A 5,806-nucleotide genomic window follows, 5' to 3' on the forward strand; every position below is an offset into this window, starting at 1 on the left:
TAGATCTTGGCCTCCATTCACACCGGCCAACTAATTTCCTATCATGGGCTATGTATCGTGTTATCCAGCCAGTTTCGAGCAAGCACTCGAGTTGTGGCTCTGGTTTAGTTTTTATGTAATCTCTTGAATGTTATTCATTATGAACCCTTTAAAAATCTTACTATGAATCCTATTCCCATGCCTTTGGATAATGTCTAACTATTGTGCAGCAACATTTCTTTTTTCAGCATAGAACATTCTACTAGAATGCTCCAATCTAGAAAACAACCTATATGTTCTTCTAATGAGCTTGAAAAAAAGTGAAATCTTTATTTATATAGGTAAGATGTGTTGCATATACCGTTATGTTTAACTTACTATTACATCATTACATTCCAAGATCGATGAAAAAGATAGTCAAACGTGCCATGCAAACCTCTTTTCATCTAAATGAAGGAACACACTAGATGGAGCAGACATCCTATAGAATTATGGCAAAGTATAAATACAAATTGTTGTCCGCATGGCACTAAGCAAGGAAGCTATGCATGCATACATGAGGAGGCTGTGATTGATTGTACGTGCATGCATGTGCCAGGTTCACGTCTAGAGGGGCAGCTAGCTCATTCATAAGCTAGCGCCTAGGCAACATGGACGACGGACTATGGCAATCGATCCAATCAGGTGATTGCGCGCTGGTTGAACAACCAGCCGCAGGAGTTCACCCAACAAACAGCATATCCACCGGTCACATACATGTATTTGTTGGTTGATCGACCCTAGACGTACATGTACATGATGCATGGGACCTGCCTTGCAACGTATCCATGCATATATACAACGACGCCCACCCAACGGAAATTCTAGATGCCAGCAAAGAAGATAGGGAGCATGCGCTTAACAACCCGGGTCGGATTTGTCGGTACAAATCGGGGTACGGCGCATGGTGAGACGAGTAGATAAACTCGTGAAACGCAAGAAACGCACAATATCCGGCAGGTTTAAAACCGCCACGGGTTGTCATCAGGTTGGACTCCTGCTGCCTATATAAGGAAGACACGCGCGTCCAAGACTGGGGGACACGAAGAGAGGGGCGGACGGCTAGAGGCGGCTATCGCATCAGGCCATCGCATCAGGCCAAAGACTCCAGCTGAGAAGAAACAAGACGTACGCATCAACGACTCAAGAAACATCAATGTGAAGGGCATGGACGCAGGGAACATCAGCTCCAGTGGTACAGACCATGCCTAATCTCTCTTCTTGGCCCTCTCCCGCATAGCTAGCATGGTGTACGGGAGTCTCTCACGATGCTTAAGCAACATCAACACGGCCGGGGCTCGCCAACACGCAACGCCCCGTCACACCGACAAAGCTCGCCACTTTCACTGACCGGAGGAGCAACTCACAGACGGCGTACAGCCTAGCGTACAGGTGCAGCCCTGAACCGACTGATGTTAAAAAATCAGCGGATGAGTTGTGGTTAGGGGTGGAGTGCCACTCGAACCAAGAGCTAGCTGGTTCTCCTTGATATGCGTTATGCTCACGCCGATGAAGCTCGCCATTGTCAATGACCGGAGGAGCAACTCGCAGATGGCGTACAGGTGCAGCCCCGGGGCTCACGATGATGGCGTACAGGAGCGGCTCCTCAATGGTCTACAAGTGCAGGCGTGCAGCCGAACAAATTCAGGGCCACGGCGTACAGGTTCAGCCCCCAACGTTCATGGCGGTGACGACATACAGGACCATCTCGCCGATGGTGTACAGGTGCGGCTGGCCTGTTCCACTCGGTTCGCACCATGTTGTGTTGTGCCACCATCATTGCTTGGCCGCTGCCTTACACTCGGTTCGCACCATACTCCTTACACTTGCTTGTGATAGATTCACTCTCCACTGCTCGCACACTGCCTCGTTTTATGATGGCACATCTAGATGTGCTTTAGCAAAACTAAAAAAGAAAAGACTCAATGAATCTTCGCGTAAGATCAACGACTTAGAACTTAGATGTGCAATATTTATGGCATATTTAGATGTGCTTTAGCAAAATTCTTGATTTAATCAGTGAAGAAGCTTCTCTAGGGCATGTAACCCCCCTTAAGATGTGTAAGCGAGCTCCGGACATATCTCATCTGTTATGCGCAGAAGACACACTTCTATATTTTTTATAGCAAGAATGAGCAAGCAGCCCAAGTAAAAATATATTCTAAGCATGTATGCTCTGGCCATGGGGCCAACTATTGAATACTAAAAAATTTCAATCCTATTTGGCCCTAGCTTTCATTTGGAGCAACAAATCGCTATTTGTGATTACCTAAATGTGGATACCGCAGGGCTTGAGGAGACATATATGGGCTTGCCAACCCCTGATGGACGCATGGTTAGAGGCAAGTCCAAACACTTCCAAGAAAAAATAACCAAGAGGATGTTACTTTGGGGCTGCCCATCACAAGGTGGATCAAGTATGTATGTACCTTTGATTGATGTCCTTCATGGCGTCGAGGTCACTGCCGGGTAGAGTGCGTCATCATCAAGGTCCGAACGGAGAAGAGCTCAAAATCATACTCATGTCACACACTGCCAAAATCAACATGGTGTGGAACTGAAATTATGCTGAGAGAGAGAGAGAGAAGGGGATATTTGGCAGCAGCAGATAGTACACGCACAAAAAAGGAACCGGTCGCGCTTACCTATGCTGATGTCAAAGAAGAGGCCAGCTGAAGGGCAAGAGAGGGGCATTGGAGTGAGGAGCTGGCGCATGCCGGTGAACTGGCAGGTGATGTTAGGCACGCACAACAAACGGTCCCTTGTGCACCTGCGTGAGGAAACTGCACCAAAATGTAGTTTACAATACATACATGCTAGCTTGGCATCAACATGCCTACAACAGCACAGACCCCTGAACATGTTCATCTTAAATATGCCATAAGGAATTTAAAGATAACAGCCAATGCCGAGATTCTTTGGATCCAAATAAAATCGCACACAAGAAAACTACAGAAATATTATACAACTGACAACAGGTACACGCTCAACATAAGCTATGAAGAAATTTGCAGGTAGCAGCCCCATTGTACAAACTAAACAGCACTGTCCATATCATATACTCCCTCCGTTTCTAAATATAAGTCTTTTTAGAGATTTCAATACGAACTATATACGGATGTATAATGACATATTTTAGAATGTAGATTCATTCATTTTACTCCATATGTAGTCCGCATTGTAATCTCTACAAAGACTTATATTTAGGAATGGAGGTAGTAATATTTTTAAAGAGGAAGACCATTTTCCTAGGTATCCATTGTATAGGCTGAACACTAAACAATATTGTCGAGCACGACCCAACAGAACTGGAACCATACTGTTGTTAACAAGGACCTAATCAGCTGGCAGCAATGGCAAGACCCACATCACAAACATATTGACAGGCTGACAATAGGAAACCTAAAGGAAAAGAATGATCCAATTGACAGAAAGTACGCTTCAACACCCACATGTCACAAGCAAATTTTAAGGCTGACCGTTGAATCTAGAAGCATGATCCAATTGACAGCAAGTATACATCAGCATGTCGGGTTAGTATGCATGCTACCATCACCGTCTACTCTACTCATATAACGTGGGGAGTTCTTAATTACTAAAAAGCGCACATATTTGTGGTATAGCAAACACCAGTAAAGATTTATAGTACCAAAAACCATGACGTAGACGAACATCTCATCTCCAAAGTAGCAAACAAGAAAAGGTGAAAAAACAAGCTACAGAGTTGTCTGACCACAACAAGATTATTTGGGACTAGGAATCACCAACAATATAGTATATCACAAGTAGATAAAATCAGAGCATATATTGATTTTACTATGACTAATTAAAAAGGGTGAGGTTGAAAGGTCGTCTGATAGGAGGGAAAGACTACTTTTGTTCAGTTAATCATTATTTGATCATACACTTGGATCATCATTCAACCTTGAAAAACCAGCTCCAGGGACAATAAACAAGAACGAAAATGACAGAAATATCAAAGAAAGATTCACAGAAACGTGGTGCCTCAAAAGGAAGGCAGTAGGTTACGTAATCATTAGAGAGAGATGGGGCAGATGAAAGGAACTGCTAGCTTTCCATGTCCTGGAGTAGAAGAGGCTACCAGCGGAGGGAGGCGTCGGAGTGAGCACAGGTGCGGGCCGGTGATGTTGGCGGTCTCTTGTGCACCAGACCTGCGTGAGAACCGGCATCAGGGAAAATCCAATCAACAACATCCTGCCAAATCAAATCCGAAGAGAGAGAGAGAGAGAGAGAGAGAGAGAGAGAGAGAGAGAGAGAGAGAGAGAGAGAGAGAGAGAGAGAGAGGACCTCCATGGCGTACGCGGAAGAACCACACGGACCTCCTCCGTAGCGGCCCAGATCGAGGACCGCTGCAGATCCGTCGGGGAGCGCCATGGCCGCTGCAGACAGATGGACGAGCTACATGGCGTCGGCAGAAGGGCTGGAGAGCAGCGGACGAGCGGCAGACCGAGAAGAAGCACGCGGACCCGGCGAGCGAGTGCAGAAGGGGGAGAGGTCGAGCACCTCCGCCCCCGTGATCCGGAAGAAGCGCTTTGGAGAACTCCCGGCGGCACAGAGAGGAGAAGAGGGAAGCGGCGCTGAGGATAACTCCCGGGGAGTAACACTTAGGCTCCTCTCCCGGCGCGTGCCCCTTACGACGGCGGTGGCCTCCCCCTTGACGGCAGAGCGTCCCCTGCTAGATTGGATCTGCTAGGTTAGGGAGAGAGGGCGAGGGGACGGGGAGGGTGGAGCACGGCGGTTGGCTTGGACCGGGGGTGAGAGAGAGGGAGAGGGATAGATCGGCGGCAACTACGTAACTAGTGCAAGAGCAATGCTAGACCTACGTAAACCTGGCCACGTAACTTACGTAATAACAAACGTGGATGATACCTTTAAAAAAACGTGGATGATTAGGATTGGTCTTTGGGTGAGGCTGGGCCCACCGGCCTGAAAATCAGGGACGGGGCTTGCCTGCTCCCGTCCCGTGCTCCCATCCCTGCTCCCTGCGGGTTATTTTACATCCGACGGCTGCAGCTAATTTCCTTTACCGCGTCACTTTTTTGGCCCAAAAAAACACACAGACCTCTGTATTTCCCTCTGTTCCCAATATGTATTCCTCCTCTCCCCTTTCGCCTTCCCGTCCGACAGCCGACCGCGGGGAGCGGAGGGATCCAGTAAATCAGCTACCATCCGCCCGGTAGATCTCGTTCTGCTCCCGCCTCCGCGGCCTCGAGCGAGAGTCCGTCGGCGTGAAGGCAGCGGAGAAAAGCTTTAAGCCCAGCTCGCAGTTGCCAGCTATGGCGCCGCCCCCGTCCAAGATGTCGATCCTCTCCCGCCGTAAGACCGCCTCCGCCTCCTGGTTCGTGCTCGCACTAAAGGCCAGCCGTCGAAGTTGCTTGCGATGGGACGACGATGGCGGAGATCAGGGCGGGGATAGTGGAGGCGGTGGTGTTGGAGGCCGTGCCGCCCTGAAGACCAGCGGCGGAGGCCACGGCGAGCGAGGTGGCCCCCATCCAGCGGCTCTTCCAGCGAGGTCGCCTTGGCAACTCAGCCCGCTCCCTCTCTTCTTCCTATCTACTGTTTTCTGCACAGTTCAGATATCTGATCTGATTTATTTTGTCTGTAGGTACTAGTAAATAGTAATTGAGCACACATGCATAAGGGGATCTTGCAAATTAATTTTCCTTATAACGAGATTTGTTTAAACCTCAAATATTGTAGATGGAAATTAGTTTCTACATGTCCTGGATGCCTACCTAGCTGAGTTTTACTTGATAAGATAATTCTA

The 5,806-nt window shown here is 48.1% G+C and overlaps 1 pseudogene; it reads right to left on the minus strand.

Annotated features, from left to right (window-relative positions):
- Positions 1–3,862: 3,862 nt before the first annotated feature.
- LOC119313336 lies at positions 3,863–3,946 on the minus strand (annotated as a pseudogene).
- Positions 3,947–5,806: the final 1,860 nt, after the last annotated feature.

The sequence above is a fragment of the Triticum dicoccoides genome, chromosome 5B (genome assembly GCF_002162155.2).
Source record: "Triticum dicoccoides isolate Atlit2015 ecotype Zavitan chromosome 5B, WEW_v2.0, whole genome shotgun sequence".
NCBI classification, from domain to species: Eukaryota; Viridiplantae; Streptophyta; class Magnoliopsida; order Poales; family Poaceae; genus Triticum; species Triticum dicoccoides.